This window comes from Pongo abelii, chromosome 5 (assembly GCF_028885655.2).
Source record: "Pongo abelii isolate AG06213 chromosome 5, NHGRI_mPonAbe1-v2.0_pri, whole genome shotgun sequence".
NCBI lineage: Eukaryota > Metazoa > Chordata > Mammalia > Primates > Hominidae > Pongo > Pongo abelii.
In genome coordinates, this window is record NC_071990.2 from 19,598,345 (window position 1) to 19,616,824 (window position 18,480).

General features: G+C 39.3%; 1 long non-coding RNA gene and 1 pseudogene across 1 annotated transcript in view; one reads left to right on the top strand and one right to left on the bottom strand.

Annotated features, from left to right (window-relative positions):
- The window catches only part of LOC129059892 (uncharacterized), a 162,634-nt gene that overhangs the window by 72,412 nt on the left and 71,742 nt on the right, over positions 1-18,480 (bottom strand). The gene's annotated exons all lie outside the window — the stretch shown is intronic.
- On the top strand, positions 6,593-7,867 carry LOC112133850 (keratin, type I cytoskeletal 18-like; annotated as a pseudogene).

Sequence of the window (18,480 nt, forward strand, 5' to 3'; positions counted from 1 at the left end):
ATAACTAAGAGTAAACTGCAACATAATAAACAAGAATGTAGTCAGATGAAATTTGATTGTACCCAATGTTAAGAAATGTGAAAGGCCAGAAGCAGTGGCTCACACCTGTAATCCTAGCATTTTGAGAGGCCAAAACAGGAGGATCACTTGAGCCCAGTAGTTTGAGACCAGCCTAGGCAACATAATGAGACCCTGTCTCTACAAAAAATTAAAAAATTAGCCAGGCATGGTATGGTGGCTTTCACCTGAGGTCCCAGCTACTCAGGAGGCTGAGGTGGGAGGATCCCTTGAGCTCGGGATATTGAGGCTGCAGTGAGCCATGGTACGCCCCTGCATTCCAGCCTGGGTGATAGAGCAAGACTCTGTCAAAAAAAAAAAAAAAGAGAGAGAGAGAAAACAGAGAGGGAAAAAGAAGAAAGGAAGGAAGGGAGGAAGAGAGAGGGAGGGAGGGAGGAAGGAAGGAGAAAGAAAGAAAAAGGAAGAGAGAGAAGGAAGGAAGAGAGAAAGAAAGAAGAAAGAGAAAGAAAGAAAGGAAGAAAGAGAGAGAAAGAAAGAAAGAAAGAGAAAGAGAGAGAAAGAAACAAAGGGAGAGAGAGAAAGGAAAGGAAAGGAAAGGAGAAGAAAGGAAAGGAAAGAGGGAGGAAGGGAGGGATTAGATTAGATTATGGTTTTTTTCTTTTTTTTTTTTTTTTTTGAGACAGAGTCTTGCTCTGTTGCCCAGACTGGGGTGCAGTGGTGCAATCTCAGCTCACTGCAAACTGCCTCCCAGACTCAAGCAATTCTCGTGCTTCAGTCTCCCGAGTAGCTGGGATTACAGGCGTGAGCTACCATGACCAGCTAATTTTTGTATTTTTAGTAGAGACGGGGTCTCACCATGTTGGCCAGGCTGTTCTCGAACTCCTGACCTCAAGTGATCCACCCGCCTCGGCCTCCCAAAGTCCCGGGATTACAGGCATGAGCCACCACGCTTGGCCGAGATTACATTTATCTAAAGAGCAATTTAGACCTATTTTCTCCCTCTCTCACAATTTCTCTCATACACACACACAAAGAAAACACACTATAACTTAACAATTGTTATTTATATGCTGTTAAATTATGGCTGGCACTGTTTAATTTTTCGAGTCTTTTTTTGCAGTGAATATGCATTAACTTCAAAATTGCAAAATATACACAGGAAAAAAAGAGCCTAATTAGATGACAAGCCAAAACCCAAAGTATATCCTACTTTCCAGCAGTTCCTCTTGATCTGTAATAAGACACATGGCTCCAAGCAAAATCTGAGGCATGAGTTTATATGGTCAAAAGCAGAGCAGGAAGATTGAAGCAAAAATAGTTCTCCTAAGTAGAGAAGAACTAGCTGCCTAGTGTTTACAAATGCTGGCATAAACCGCCTAACAGCTCTTATTTTAGCACACTTACTATCTATTTTCACTATTTCCAAAAGGTAGGAGATTACTCTGTGGCGGATTCTAGGAATGTGTCTTTACTCTCATTTCAGTGAAATTAAGCTTTCTATGTTTCTCCAGAATAAAAAAATAAATAAAACAATATTTCAAAACAGTATCCATTTTACCTTCATGTGTCTGGATGAAGCGAGTTCTAGAGGGAGGTGAGAGGGAGAAGGCAACAAGAGAGAGCAGGAATAGTCAAGACACTGTTTTCAAAAAATAATAACTAAAAGAAGAAGAAAGAGAAAGGATGTCACTTTCATGAGAGCGGTATTTCTAACCTATGTCATACTAGAGACCCCCAAAATATACATTTCTTTCTCTAAGACTCCAGGAGTGAAAAACAGATATGATGTAGCAGAAATACACACTGTCTTTCATCAAGCAGTTTAAGGTTGAGACATAGGGAATGGGACCAAGGCAGAAAAAACATGACATGACACAGTGACTTCCAAGTTCATCGACTGTCTTTTTAAAATATTGCCTCAAAACCCAGCTACTCGAGAGGCTGAGGCAGGAGAATCGCTTGAACCCAGGAGGTGGAGGTTGCAGTGAGCCGAGGTGGTGCCATTGCACTCCAGCCTGGGCGACAGAGAGAGACTCTGTCTCAAAAATATATATATATAGCATCAAGAAACTGAATAAGGGGTGTGTGTGTGTGTGTGTGTGTGTGTGTGTGTGTGTGTGTACGAGGGGGGTGGAGAGAGAGAGATTGATTTTTAGGACTTAGCTTATATGATTGTGAGACTGATATATCTAAAATCTGCAGAGTAGTCCAGCAGGCTGGAGAACCAGGGAAGAGCTGATGTTGCAGCTTGAATCCAAAGGCAGTCTCCAGGCAGAATTTCTTCCTCCTCGGGGAACCTCATTTCCTTTAAGACCTTCAACTGGTTAGATGAAGTCCACCCACATTGTGGATAGTGCTCTGCTTCACTTGGACTCTACCAATTTAAAAGTTAATCACGTTTTTAAAATACCTTCATCGCAACATCTAGATTGGTGTTTGGTCAAACATCTGGGCGCCATAGCCTGGCCAATCTGACACATAAAATTAACCATCTTGAAACCCAAACACTTGAAAAAACAGAGGAAACTCAGGAAAAAAGTAAAAGATGACGCAATCGGATGATTAAGTGGTGTCATAATGTATGTAATTTTTCTAAACATACTACTCATTAACAGAAGTTAGAGCATCAATTTGAATGTAGTTATTCTACAGTGGTTGGAAGTCAACCTCCCTGGTTAAGAAAAAGGTATCAGATTTCATCTGTTTTTCTGAATCAGGTGAATGTTTTCAAGTACCTTGTCTCCAAGCCAGCTTTCACTATGACATTGCTTTTCAGAAAGCACTATTGATTCCTATGGCTATCTTGTGGTTGCTGCAATAAGTCTAAATTATTCCTGGGTCTCAAGTGAGACCCTCATCATCTGGCCACCACACTTAACCTTATTTCCTTCAATTCCCCAGCTGCAACTTCTACAGACTCTATACTATTCATGCTGTGTAGCTTTTATTTTCTTTTAGTCCACAATGACTTCCCCATTTTTCTCTGCCTATTCACCAAGCATAACTCTCCTTCACAGATCAAATTAAGTTCTACCTAATCTATCAAATCATGTTCATCTATGAATTCTTCTCTGACTACTCTTGCCGATAGTATATAGCCAACCTTCCTGGTTAAGGAGAAAAGTATCAAATTCCATCTGTTTTTGCCAACAAGCCTTTCTTTATTGAATACTTTATAATATAATAAAGTAACATAATATCAATGATACTAGTGTAATAAATTCAATTCCATTAATTTTTTTGAAAATTTTGCTGATATAAGGAAGAGAAACAATAAATATATTGTTCTAAGGAATTGCATCATTGTCCAAATGATTTATAGTTATAGGAGCATAAAATTTTATTTTCAGTAAAAATATTTATTGAGCTTCTCAATAAATATAAATAATTATATATAGTTATATGTTATATATAATATATAAAACATGTATGTTGGGGGGGGTGTGTGTGTGTATGTGTGTGTGTATAATGTATACCAAGGCTAGGCTCTTGAGATAAATATATACTGGGCTAGGCTCTTGAGATAAATTAAGAAATACAATCACAGTCTGGTAGGGAAGAAGAAACAAACCAAAGATCAAACTTATTTTCAATATATCATGATATCTGTGTAGCAGATACATGACCAAAATACTTAGAAACTACCTAATGCAGCTGCGTTATTTCAAAGCTGAAAATATTGAGCTCATAAAGAGCGTGTATATTTAGGTAGCGGAATCTGGGACTGGACTCCAAGCTGTCCATTGGTTGCTTAAACCTAATTAAAGTCTACAAAGAGAAAATTATCTACAGAGAAAAGGTTTACTCAACAGCATAGCAAATCAGCACAGCTCTGGATTTCACCTGAAAAACATCTCACCAAGCTCTCAGGCCAGGAATATGTTTTTTTTTTTTTTTTCTGGTTATAGAGAAATGGCCCAGCTGGGGAGTGGTAGAGCATTAATCTCACCATTAAGCCTCTGACATTGCTGAGGTCTTTACCACCAGTGAGTAGCAATTATTTTTGTAGTAGAGGTCCATGTACAGAGAATTGATTCTCCAGTGCATATGAATATCCCCTATTAGTCCCACTTGATAAGTGGGAGCTGTGCTTTCGCCTGCCTACAATTGCCCAATCGAACAGTCTCTCTTCATGCATAAACATCACTCCTGCTATCACTAATGGGAAAGGGTTCCACAGGGCTGTGGAAAATAGAGCCCACAGTCTTTTGATAAATCTGTCAAATGTGACATGTTCTATGTGAAGAGCAGCACCGCAGCTGATTAAATGAGCAACCCAGTGTACAGTACAATAATGTGTCAAAGCACTTCGGTGCAGACAGCTGTTTGCAGCTCTGGGAGAAATATCAGGACTTAAAATAAAAGTCATTAGCAGGAACCCAGGTAAAAATGTCCACACTGCCAACATCGCAGAAGTCTCTCATTGATATGCCCTTCACCTCCCTTCCCTCCTTTACCTTGTTTTGGTCACTCTCTTAGGACCAAATACATACATCTGGACAAGGAATTCTGTAGTACTGAGGTGACAGGCTGGAGACAAGAACACAGCTTACCTGTCGTTTGTGTGGATGCAGCACAGGCCTACAACCTATCTCTGTCTGTCCTTCAACATTGTGACCACAGGACATGTTGTGCCTGGCAAAATTCTCACCAATCAAAGTTTCCCTTGATGGTCCCTGGTATCCCTTCTGCATGCATCACCCAGGACACTCACACCGCTCCGCAAGTCCCATCCAGCATCTACCAGGATCCCTCAGAGTTCCCACCTCTGTATCAACTGCCTTGGGGCATCCAAAGAGTTTCTAAATTCAGTAGAATAAAGGCAATAGTGTTATTCCTCTTTTTTGTATTTTAAGTAATTTGATAAAAATCTTACATGAATTGGTTGAAAGCAGGCCAATCCTTAGAACAATAAAATTATCAGATCCCCTCTTATGCTGATGAAATGGACTTGTAAATAGCAGCTAAGGGTAATATTAAGAAATAACTGTACCTGGAGGCTAATTGTTAACAGAAATAACAGTTTCGCATTATCCATGATAAAATAAAATTATTGTATTGTATGAAAATTTCCAAATTGGAGAATATTTTTTAAAATAGGTCAATTCATTCAGATACCTGGAAGAATACTTTTCACTTAATAATTATAAATAAGAGTATTAAGTACCTACCACATACTTAGCATTGTGCTAAGTGTATTGCCTCATATCAGTCTCACAATAGCATCCTGAACTACGTAGCACCTTTGTGTATGCTTTATAAATAAGAAAATGTATAATTAAAAGAGTAATTTGCCTAAGATCCCACAGATAATAAATGATGGAGCTGGGATTTGAATTTAGGTTTATCTGACTTAATCACGTATGGGGCTGATGGCTAAACAACATTGTTTCTCATGAGCCAATTCATGTCCATGAAACCAAAAGAAAGGTACAGCGTTCTTCTAAAGTCAGTTGCCCTATAGGGCTCTTTGATGGTCTAAGGGTCTAATTGGTAATACCAGTGCTTGCATTTTTTTTTTAGGTAAAAAAAAGCTTCCTTTCATATTATGTGTCCAGAATGCTAGAATCTTCTGTGAGTATTTGCTCAAGCACTTAAAGAGATTAAACTCCATTTTTAAAATAGTAATGGCTTTGTTTATAACTATTCTCACAGCCTACCTCCATAGGTAAGGTTAAAATTGACATCCAAGTAATTTACAACATTTGAATGTCTGGTATCTAAAACTTACGAATTTCTTTTTAATAAAAAATGAAAAATATTCTCCCTTTAGTCTGATCACATAATTTAATCATGAACTAACTTTGATACTAAAGGTGATAGGAACTGTCATCTTTGAACCAAAGCAGCAGGAGGAAACTCACTGAATTAAGTTTGATTATCAGAAACATGTGATCAACTAGAGTTGATCATGAACTCTAATATCCCAGATTTTAGAAAAATGCTTTCTATGAGTTACAATTTCATGTTACAACTTCAACTTTTATAGTCAATATACACTGCCCTCCATTTATGGAAGAACTGTGTATCTTTTACAAAATAACTGAGCACATCATTTATCATGTTACCCAGTGTTCATTCCATAAAGATCCAAATGACAGATCCCTTCCAGAATTTATTGCAATTGTCTTTCCAGAATAACTTGTGGCCTCCACAATTACTATTCAATACATACCACCCAACCCCTGGATTTCCTATATTGTTTTTGTGCCAAGACTATATTGTGCTTTGTCCTTTGTGAAACATGGAGCCCAATATAATCTTAGCAATAGCAACCAACCAATCATGAATTCCTGTCAAATTTCTGATGTTTCTCTAAATGATCTTTGATATATCTACTTTTTTTCTTTTTAATGTTTATCTTTACTGTCCAACTGTATTTATAGTTTAGTTTCAGAAATTGTTGCTTATATTACATGGGTAAAGTCAATAGATAACTACAAATTAGACAGATGAATGGATAACTATACATATTTACATAACATACATAAATAAATATATACACTCGGTCGTCGGCAAAGCCTGAGTCCTGTCCTCTCGCTCTCCACCCACCCCTCCCCCAACCCCGGAGAGCATGAACTTCACCACTCGCTCCACCTTCTCCATCAACTACTGGTCCCTGGGCGCAGCTACAGGCTCCGCCGATTAGCAGCGCGGCCAGCATCTATGCAGGTGCCGGGGGCTCTGGTTCCAGGATGTCCGTGTCCAGCTCCACCAGCCTCCAGGACGGCATAAGGTCCTGGCGGGGGGATGGCCAGGGGTCTGGCAGGAATGGGAGGCATCCAGAACAAGAAGGAAACCATGCAAAGCCTGAAAGACCGCCTGGCCTCCTATTTGGACAGAGTGAGGAGTCTGGAGACCGGGAACCGGAAGCTCAAAAGCAAAATCCGGGAGCACTTGGAGAAGAAGAGACCCCAGGTCAGAGACTGGAGCCATTACTTCAAGACCATCGAGGACCTGAGGGCTCAGATCTTCGCAAATACTGTGGACAATGTCCGCATCTTTCTGCAGATCGACAATGCCCGTCTTGCTGCTGATGACTTTAGAGTCAAGTATGAGACAGAGCTGGCCATGCGCCAGTCTGTGGAGAGCGACATCTATGGGCTCCACAAGGTCACTGATGACACCAATGTCATCAATGGCTGCAGCTCGAGACAGAGATCGAGGCTCTCAAGGAGGAGCTGTTCTTCATGAAGAAGAACCACAGAGAGGAAGTAAAACGCCTACAAGCCCAGATTGCTAGCTCTGGGTTGACCATGGAGGTAGATGCCCCCAGATCTCAGGACCTCGCCAAGATCATAGCAGACATCTCGACCCGATATGACGAGCTGGCTCGGAAGAACCGAGAAGAGCTGGACAAGTACTGGTCTCAGCAGATTGAGGAGAGCACCACAGTGATCACCATGCAGTCTGCCAAGGTTAGAGCTGCTGAGATGACGTTCATGGAGCTGAGACATACAGTCCAGTCCTTGGAGATCGACCTGGACTTGATGAGAAATCTGAAGTCCAGCTCGGAGAACAGCCTGAAGGAGGTGGAGGCCTGCTATGCCCTGCAGATGGAGCAGCTCAATGGGATCCTGCTGCACATGGAATCAGAGATGACACAGACCCGGGCAGAGGGACAGCTCGCCAAGTCCAGAAGTACAAGGCCGTGCTGAACATCAAGGGCAAGCTGGAGGCTGAGATCGCCACCTACTGCCTCCTGCTGGAAGAAGGCAAGGACTTCAATCTTGGTGATACCCTGGACAGTAGCAACCCCATGCAAACCATCCAAAAGACCACCACCAGCCGGATAGTGGATGGCAAAGTGGTGTCTGAGGACAACGACACCAAAGTTTTGAGACATTAAGCCAGCAGAAGTAGAGTACACTTTGGGGACCAGGAGGCCAATAAAAAGTTCAGAGCTAAATAAATACATATATATATATATAGACACATATATACACACACAGAGGTGGTACAGTAAAATGAAATGGAAGATGGGGACTTAGATTCTAATTCAAGATGGCTAACTACAGACGTCAGACATCCACCCTCTCCAGAAAGAAGAACCAAAATTATGAATAGACGATTGTACCTCAAATACAATATCTAGTAAAGAACACCAGAATTCAACAAAGAACTCACAGGAAAGATCTGAGGCACTGAAGGGGAAGAAAGCAAGTGACCACTCAACCAGGAGCCCCAGGGGCCTCAGTATTGCAAGGTAAGAGTTAGCAAGAGAGCTTTGTTGCCCCACATCCCTGCCATGGACTCGTGCCATCTGAACTGCAGGAGAGCTCCTCTACCCATACAGTGATACGAGTATGAGTGGCAGTTTGGAGATCCTGAAAGGTCATTGCACGAGACAGGAAACTCGCACTGGGCCAATTACTCCCCACCCCAATACTTGAACAGCTGTGAGAGGGTGCCATTTGGGGAGTGCAGCCATCGTAGGACTCCATCTTACCCTGAGAACAACAGCCCCCATATCTCCATACCCCAGGAGCTCTCACTGACATTTCCCAGTGTCTACTAGAAGAGCTACAGCAGCACAGAGCTGGCTGGTCCTAAAGATGGTACAGGGTCCTCAGTTCTCTAGCCCACAGGGAGTGCTACTCACTGGAGAAGAGATGGTACAAGTGCACCAAAAGGCAGCCCTCGAGACAAAGCAAAACAAAGCATGTGCTTTCCAGAGTCCAAGAGCTGCCTGTCTAAAACTGAGAAGTGACCCCACCCCCAAGGAGCAGCACAAACTCTGCGCTTGCCTTTGTAAGCGAAGGGTAAAATCCACTCCTACAGGTGGGGTGGCCTCTGTGCTTGGGCACTCAGGTAGGAAACAGGACCCCTACCCTTCCTCCACACACCCACTTCTGCTGCTGTGAAAGGCTGGGACAGATGAGTTAGAGGACTACCTGTCTGGGGTGGTAAGTGGCAACTGTGACACCACTGGCAGAGTAGCCTTCTTGCCTTGGCTCATGAGTGAGGCAGGTCCCTCACCCCCTGCAACGTGGCACTACAGCACTACTGCTACAGAGATCAGGTGAGCCTGAGAGCAGAGCCTCTGGGGCTATTGGGGGTAAATGAACCACAGTCACCACCACCACCACTCATTACCTGAAGTATCATCTCACCACTGCTACTGCCATTACACACACCACACTAGCTATCCAGAGGCCTGAGAACCTGCTCAACCACCCCCAGCCCACCACTGCCACTACCAGTACCTGAGCAAACCACCTGGAGTCCCAAGAATTGGCCCACCATTAACTGCCAATGCAGGTGCCAGTGTAAACTGCCCTGGGGCTCAAAGTCAGGCATGCATAGCCCACCACCGCCACCACTAGAGCCTGAATATTGGCCCATCTGGCTTCCCAGTCCCCACAACTTCACCACAACCTCCATAAATGACTGCATCCTAACCCCCATGAGAAAATCACAGAAAGCACTAACACTGTTTATAGCCAAAGAAATCACACAGAGATTACACTACTGGTTGCACCCAGAATCAAAGCTAAAGTGCTGTACTCAACCAACACCATGGATATATCTTTAGGAAAAGTTCCATCCTACAAAAATAAATTCAAAAATAGGAAGAAGTGATTATTACGCAAGATGGGTAGATATCCACATAAAGACACAGAAAACATGAAAAAGCAAGGAAATATGAAACCTTTAAAAAAACACAGTAATTCTCCAGCAATAGATCTCAATCAACAGAAATCTTCAAAATGCCAGATAAATAATTCAAAATATTGATTTTAAAGAAGCTCAATGAGATACAAGAGACTTCTGAAAAACAATATTTAAAAAAAAATTTAATTAAGGATACAAATGAGAAATTTACCAAAAAGATAGATATTTTTAAAAGAACCAAATAGAAATTTTAGAAATGAAAAATTCAGTGAAGGAAATACATAATATATTTGAAAGCTTCAACAATAGACTAGATCAGGCAGAAGAAAGAATCTCAGAACTTAAATACAGGTCTTTTGAAATAACCCATTCAGGTTGGTCTGTGCAGCAAACCAGTATGGCACATGTTTACTTATGTAACAAACCCACATATCCTGCACATGTAGCCTGGAATTTAAAATAAATTTTGAAAAAATAAAAGAAATAACCCATTCAGACAAAAGTAAAGAAAAAATAATAAAACATTATGAGCAGAGGCTTCATGACATTTGAGACAACATGAAATAACCAAATATACAAATTATAAGTATCCCCAAGGACAAAAAAAACCAGAAGAAAGATAAGTAAACTAATTTAAAGAAATAACAGATGAAAGCTTCCTAAGTTAAGCAACAGATTTAGTCATTCAGATAGAAGAGGCTCAATGATCCCCAGGCAGATACAATGAAAAAAAGATTTTCTCCACAGCACATTATAGTCAGACGGTCTAACATCAAAGATACAGAGTGAATTCTAAAAACATCAAGAGAAAGCCTGTAGTCACTTGTAAAGGAAATCCCATCAGACTAACAGCAGATTTCTCAGAAGAATTCTTACAGGCCAGAAGAGAATGTGATAATATAGTCAAAAGGAAAAAAGAAAAAAACCTGTCAGCCAAGAACACAATATTTAGCAAAATTATTATTCATAATTGTCTTTCCCAGAAAAGCAAATACTGAAGAAATTCATTACCACTAGACCAGACCTACAAGAAACATTTATGGTAGTCCTATACCCAAAAGCAAAATAACAACATTTACTATCATGAAAACACACAAAATATAAAACCCACTGGTAAAATGATCGCACAAAAAAGGAAGAGAAAGGACTCAAATGGCATCACTACAGAAATCAAACAGATCACAATGACAAACAATAAGAGAAAAAGAAACAAAGAATATATAAAACAACTGGAAAACAATATATAAAACAACTGGAAAACAATTAACAATATGACAGGAATGAAGCTGCAATATCAATAATAACCTCGAACATAAATTAATTAAATTCTCCACTTAAAATATATAGAATGTCTGAATGAATTTTAAAAATACAATCTAACTATATGCTGTTTACAAGAAACTCACTTTATCATTAAAGACACATATAGCCTAAAGGTAAAGGAATTAAAAAAGAAAATCTCACACAAATGGAAACTAAAAATGAGGAGGAGTCACTATACTTATATCAGATAAAACAGACTATAAGTCAAGAATAGTTTTTTTAAAAAGGACAAAGAATGTTACTATATAATGATAAAGGGATTAATCCAGCAAAAGGATATATAAAAATTCTGAATATATATGCACCCAACACTAGAGCACCCAGATTCATAAAGCAAATATTGCTAGTGAGGTACTTCACAAAACTCGTAGGGTACTTCAATACCCCACTCTCAGCACTAGACAAATCATCTAAATAAAAAAAAAAAACAAAGAAAAATTGGATTTAAACTGTATTTTAGACTAAATGAACCTGACAGACATTTACAAAACATTCTGTTCAACAACTGAACATATGAAGCATTTTCTAGAACAGACCATGTTCAGCCACAAAACAGTCTCAACAAGTTTTTAAAAATCAAAACCATATCAAGTATCATTTCAGACTACAACGGAATAAAACTGGAAATAAATACCTAGAGGAACTTTAGAAACGATACAAATACATAGAAATTAAACAACTTGCTCATGAATGACCATGAGGTCAATGAAGAAACTAAAATGAAAATCAAAAAGTTTCTTTTTTTTTTTTTTTGAGACGGAGTCTCACTCTTTCACCCAGGCTGGAGTGCAGTGGCGCTATCTCGGCTCACTGCAAGCTCTGCCTCCTGGGTTCACGCCATTCTCCTGCCTCAGCCTCCCAAGTAGCTGGGACTACAGGTGCCCGCCACTACGCCCAGCTAATTTTTTGTTTTTAGTAGAGACGGGGTTTCACCGTGTTAGCCAGGATGGTCTCGATCTCCTGGCCTCGTGATCCGCCTGCCTCGGCCTCCCAAAGTGCTGGGATTACAGGCGTAAGCCACCGCGCCCAGCCAGAGTTTCTTAAAATAAATGAAAATGGAAAAACAGCATACCAAAACCTGTGGAATACAGCAAAAGCAGTGCTGAGGGGAATTTGCAACAATAAACCCCTAGATCAAAACGTAGAAGTGCTACAAATTAACAATCTAATGACACACCTCAAGAAAATAGAAAAGTGAAAACAAAATAAACCCAAAATTAGCAGAAGAAAAGAAATAATGAAAATCAGAGTAGAATTAAATGAAATAGAGACTTAAAAATACAAAGGATCAATTTTTTTAAAAAAAGTTGATTCCTTCAAGCCACTAGCTACACTAACCAAGAAGAGAGAAGACCCAAATAAACAAAGTCAGAAAAAGGAGACATGGAAACCGATACCACAGAAATATAAAACAATACAGAGACTATTAAGAGCAACTATATGCTGACAACATGGAAAACCTAGAGAAAACGGATAGATTCCTAGAAATATCCCACCTCCCAAGACTGAATCAGGAAGAAATAGAAAACCTGAACAGACCAGTAATGGGTAGTAAGATTGAATCAGTAATAAAAAGTCTCTTGATAAAGAAAAGCCCAGAACTGAATGTATTAATGGCAAAATTCTACCAATCATGCAACTAAGAACTAACACTAATCCTCCTGAAACTCTTCCAAAAAATCTTAGAGGAAGGAATTTTCTCTAACTAATTCTATGAGGTCTGCATCACCCTGATGCCAAAACCAGAGAAGGACACAACAAGAAAAAAAAATTACAGGCCAATGTTTCTTTTTTTTTTCTTTCTTTCTTTCCTTTTTTTTTTTTTTTAAGATGGAGTCTTGCTCTGTCACCTAGGCTGCAGTGCAGTGATGTGATCTTGGCTCACTGCAACCTACGCCTCCCGGGTTCAAGTGATTCTCCTGCCTCAGCCTCCTGAGTAGCTGGAACCACAGGCGTGCTCCACCACACCCAGCTAATTTTTGTACTTTTAGTAGAGATGGGGTTTCACCATATTGGTCAGGCTGGTCTCAAACTCCTGACGTTGTAATCTACCCGTCTTGGCCTCCCAAAGTGCTGGGATTACAGGTGTGAGCCACCCTGCCCAGCAGGCCAATGTTTCTGATTAACATAGACACAAAAGCCCTCAGTAAAATACTAGCAAACCAAATACAGCAGTACATCAAAAAATAATAATAATATACCTCAATCAAGTGGGATTTATAACAAAGATGCAAGAAGGGTTCTGCATACACAAGTCAACAAATGTGATATATCACATAAACATAATTTAGGACAAAAACCATATGATCATCTCAATAGATGTAGGAAAAGCATCTGATAATAATCCAATATTTTTTCATGACAAAAACTCTTAATAAATTAGACATAGAAGGAACACACTTCAAAATAATAAAGACAAAGACCATATTCAACAAACCCACAGCTAACATCACACTGAATGGGAAAAACTTGAAAGCCTTTCCTCTGATTAGAACAAGACAAGAATGCCCACTTTCACCACTCCCACTCAGCGTAGTACTGAAAGTCCTAGCCAGAGCAATCAGGCAGGTGAAAGAAATAAAAAGAATCCAAACTGGAAGAGAGGAAGTCAAACTGTTCCTTTTTGCTGATGATATAATCCTATATGTAAAGAAAAAAAACTAAAGACTTCACCAAAACCTCTTAGATTTGATCAACGAATTAAGATGCAAAATACAAAATCAACATACAAATCTCAATAGTGTTTATATAAACCAATAATAATCTAGCCAAGAAAGAAATCAAGAAGGCAATCCCATTTACAATAGCTACAAAAAATACTTAGAAATAAATTTAACCAAGTAGGTGAAAGATCTTTACTAGGAAAATTGCCAAACACTAATGACAGAAATTGAAGCTGACACAAACAAATGGAAAAACACCCCATGTTCATGGATTGAAAGAATTTAAAATGATCATATTGCCCAAAGCAATCTACAGATTCAGTTCAGTCCTTATTAAATTACCAGCATTATTCTGTACAGAATTATAGAAAACAGTCCTAAAATTTATATGGAACAAAAAGCCTGAATAGCCAAAGCAATCCAGAGCAAAAAGAACAAAGCTGGAGATATGATATGACCTGACTTCAAAATACATTACAAAGCTACAGTAACCAAAATAGCATGGCACTGGTATATAAAAATATATACATATATATGTAGACCAATGGAAAAAAATAGAAAACCCAGAAATAAAGTCACATATTTATAGCCAACTGATATTTAATAAAGTCAAGATCTTTGGGGAAAGGACACCCTCTTCAACAAATGCTGCTGGGAAAATTGGATAGCCACATGCAGAGAATGGAACTGGGCCCCTATCTTTCACCATATACAAAATTCTAATCAAAATGAATTAAAGACTTAAATGAAAAACCCAAAATATAAAAATACTAGAATAAAATCTAGAAAAAAAACTATCCTGAACATTGATCTAAACAAAGAATTTATGACTGAGCCCTCAAAAGCACAGGCAACAAAAACAAAAATTGGCAAATGGTACTTAATTAAATTAAAAAGCTTCTGCACAACAAAAGAAATAATCAACAGAGTGAAAAGACAACTTACTTATTGAATGGGCAAAATATTTGCAAACGATTCTTCCAACAGAATACTAATATTAAGAATATACAAGGAATTCAACTCAACAGGAAAAAAACAAATAATGTCATTAAAAAGTAGACAGAGGACCCATCAGTGTGCTGTATTCAGGAAACCCATCTCACGTGCAGAGACACACATAGGCTCGAAATAAAGAGATGGAGGAAGATCTACCAAGCAAATGGAAAACAAAAAAAGGGAGGGGTTGCAATCCTAGTCTCTGATAAAACAGACTTTAAACCAACAAAGATCAAAAGAGACAAAGAAGGCCATTACACAATGGTAAAGATCAATTCAACAAGAAGAGCTAACTATCTTAAATATATATGTACCCAATACAGGAGCACCCAGATTCATAAAGCAAGTCCTTAGAGACCTACAAAGAGACTTAGACTCTCACACAATAATAATGGGAGACTTTAACACCCCACTGTCAACATTAGACAGATCCACGAGACAGAAAGTTAACAAGGATATCCAGGAATTGAATTCAGCTCTGCACCAAATGGACTTAATAGACATCTACAGAACTCTCCACCCCAAATCAACAGAATATACATTCTTCTCAGCACCACACCACACCTATTCCAAAATTGACCACATAGTTGGAAGTAAAGCACTCCTCAGCAAATGTGAAAGAACAGAAATAACAACAAACCGTTTCTCAGACCACAGGGCAATCACACTAGAACTCAGGACAAAGAAACTCACTCAAAACCACTCAACTACATGGAAACTGAACAACCTGCTCCTGAATGACTACTGGGTACATAATGAAATGAAGGCAGAAATAAAGATGTTCTTTGAAACCAACGAGAACAAAGACACAACATACCAGAATCTCTGGGACACATTCAAAGCAGTGTGTAGAGGGAAATTTATAGCACTAAATGCCCACAAGAGAAAGCAGGAAAGATCAAAAATTGACATCCTAACATCACAATTAAAAGAACGAGAGAAGCAAGAGCAAACATATTCAAAAGCTCACAGAAGGCAAGAAATAACTAAGATCAGAGCAGAATTGAAGGAGATAAAGACACAAAAAACCCTTCAAAAAATCATTGAATCCAGGAGCTGGTTTTTTGAAATGATCAAAAAAATTGATAGACTGCTAGCAAGACTAATAAAGAAGAAAAGAGAGAAGAATCAAATGATAAAGGGGATATCACCACCGATCCCACAGAAATACAAACTACCATCAGAGAATACTATAAACACCTCTATGCAAATAAACTACAAAATCTAGAAGAAATGGATAAATTCCTCAACACATACACCCTCCCAAGACTAAACCAGGAAGAAGTTGAATCTCTTAATAGACAAAAAACAGGCTCTGAAATTGAGGCAATAATTAATAGCTTACCAACCAAAAAAAGTTCAGGACCAGATGGATTCACAGCCGAATTCTACCAGAAGTACAAGGAGGAGCTGGTACCATTCCTTCTGAAACTATTCCAATCAATAGAAAAAGAGGGAATCCTCCCTAACTCATTTTATGAGGTCAGCATTATCCTGATACCAAAGCCTGGCAGAGACACAACAGAAAAAGAGAATTTTAGACCAATATCCCTGATGAACATTGATGCAAAAATCCTCAATAAAATACTGGCAAACCAAATCCAGCAGCACATCAAAAAGCTTATCCACCATGATCAAGTGGGCTTCATCCCTGGGATGCAAGGCTGGTTCAACATATGCAAATCAATAAACATAATCCAGCATATAAACAGAACCAAAGACAAAAACCACATGATTATCTCAATAGATGCAGAAAAGGCCTTTGACAAAATTCAACAGCCCTTCATGCTAAAAACTCTCAATAAATTAGGTATTGATGGGACGTATCTCAAAATAATAAGAGCTATTTATGACAAACCCACAGCCAATATTGTACTGAATGGGCAAAAACTGGAAGCATTCCCTTTGAAAACGGGCACAAGACAGGGATGCCCTCTCTCACCACTCCTATTCAACACAGTGTTGGAAGTTCTGGCCAGGGCAATCAGGTAGGAGAAAGAAATACAGGGTATTCAATTAGGAAAAGAGGAAGTGAAATTGTCCCTGTTTGCAGATGACATGATTGTATATCTAGAAAACCCCATCGTCTCAGCCCAAAATCGTCTTAAGCTGATAAGCAACTTCAGCAAAGTCTCAGGATACAAAATCAATGTGCAAAAATCACAAGCATTCCTATACACCAATAACAGACAGAGAGCCAAATCATGAGTGAACTCCCATTCACAATTGCTTCAAAGAGAATAAAATACCTAGGGATCCAACTTACAAGGGATGTGAAGGACCTCTTCAAGGAGAACTACAAACCACTGCTCAGTGAAATAAAAGAGGACACAAATGGAAAAACATCCCATGCCCATGGATATGAAGAATCAATATCGTGAAAATGGCCATACTGCTGAAGGTAATTTATAGATTCAATGCCATCCCCATCAAGCTACCAATGACTTTCTTCAGAGAATTGGAAAAAACTAATTTAAAGTTCATATAGAACCAAAAAAGAGCCCACATTGCCAAGTCAATCCTAAGCCAAAAGAACAAAGCTGGAGGCATCACACTACCTGACTTCAAACTATACTACAAGGCTACAGTAACCAAAACAGCATGGTACTGCTACCAAGACAGAGATATAGACCAATGGAACAGAACAGAGCCCTCAGAAATAATGTCACATATCTACAACTATCTGATCTTTGACAAACCTGACAAAAACAAGAAATGGGGAAAGGATTCCCTATTTAACAAATTGTGCTGGGAAAACTGGCTAGCCATATGTAGAAAGCTGAAACTGGATCCCTTCCTTACATCTTATACAAAAATTAATTGAAGATGGATTAAAGACTTAAATGTTAGACCTAAAACCATAAAAACCCTAGAAAACCTAGGCAATACCATTCAGGACATAGGCATGGGCAAGGACTTCATGTCTAAAACACCAAAAGCAATGGCAACAAAAGCCAAAATTGACAAATGGGATCTAATTAAACTAAAGAGCTTCTGCACAGCAAAAGAAACTGCCAACAGAGTGAACAGGCAACATAGAGAATGGGAGAAAATTTTTGCAATCTACTCATCTGACAAAGGGCTAATATCCAGAATCTACAAAGAACTCAAACAAATTTACAAGAAAAAAACAAACAACCTCATCAAAAAGTGGGCAAAGGATATGAACAGACACCTCTCAAAAGAAGACATTTATGCAGCCAACAGACACATGAGAAAATGCTCATCATCACTGGCCATCAGAGAAATGCAAATCAAAACCACAATGAGATATCATCTCATACCAGTTAGAAGGGCAATCATTAAAAAGTCAGGAAACAACAGGTGCTGGAGAGGATGTGGAGAAATAGGAACACTTTTACACTGTTGGTGGGACTGTAAACTAGTTCAACCATTGTGGAAGTCAGTGTGGCGATTCTTCAGGCATCTAGAGCTAGAAATACAATTTGACCCAGCCATCCCATTACTGGGTATATACCCAAAGGAATATAAACCATGCTGCTATGCTCACAATAGCAAAGACTTGGAACCAACCCAAATGTCCATCAATGATAGACTGGATTAAGAAAATGTGGCACATATACACCATGGAATCCTATGCAGCCATAAAAAATGATGAGTTCATGTCCTTTGTAGGGACATGGGTGAAACTGGAAACCATCATTCTCAGCAAACTATCGCAAGGACAGAAAACCAAACACCACATGTTCTCACTCATAGGTGGGAATTGAACAATGAGAACACTTGGACACAGGAATGGGAACATCACACACTGGGGCCTGTTGAGTTGGGGGAGGGGAGAGGGATAGCTTTGGAAGTTATACCTAATGTAAATGATGAGTTAATGGGTGCAGCACACTAACAT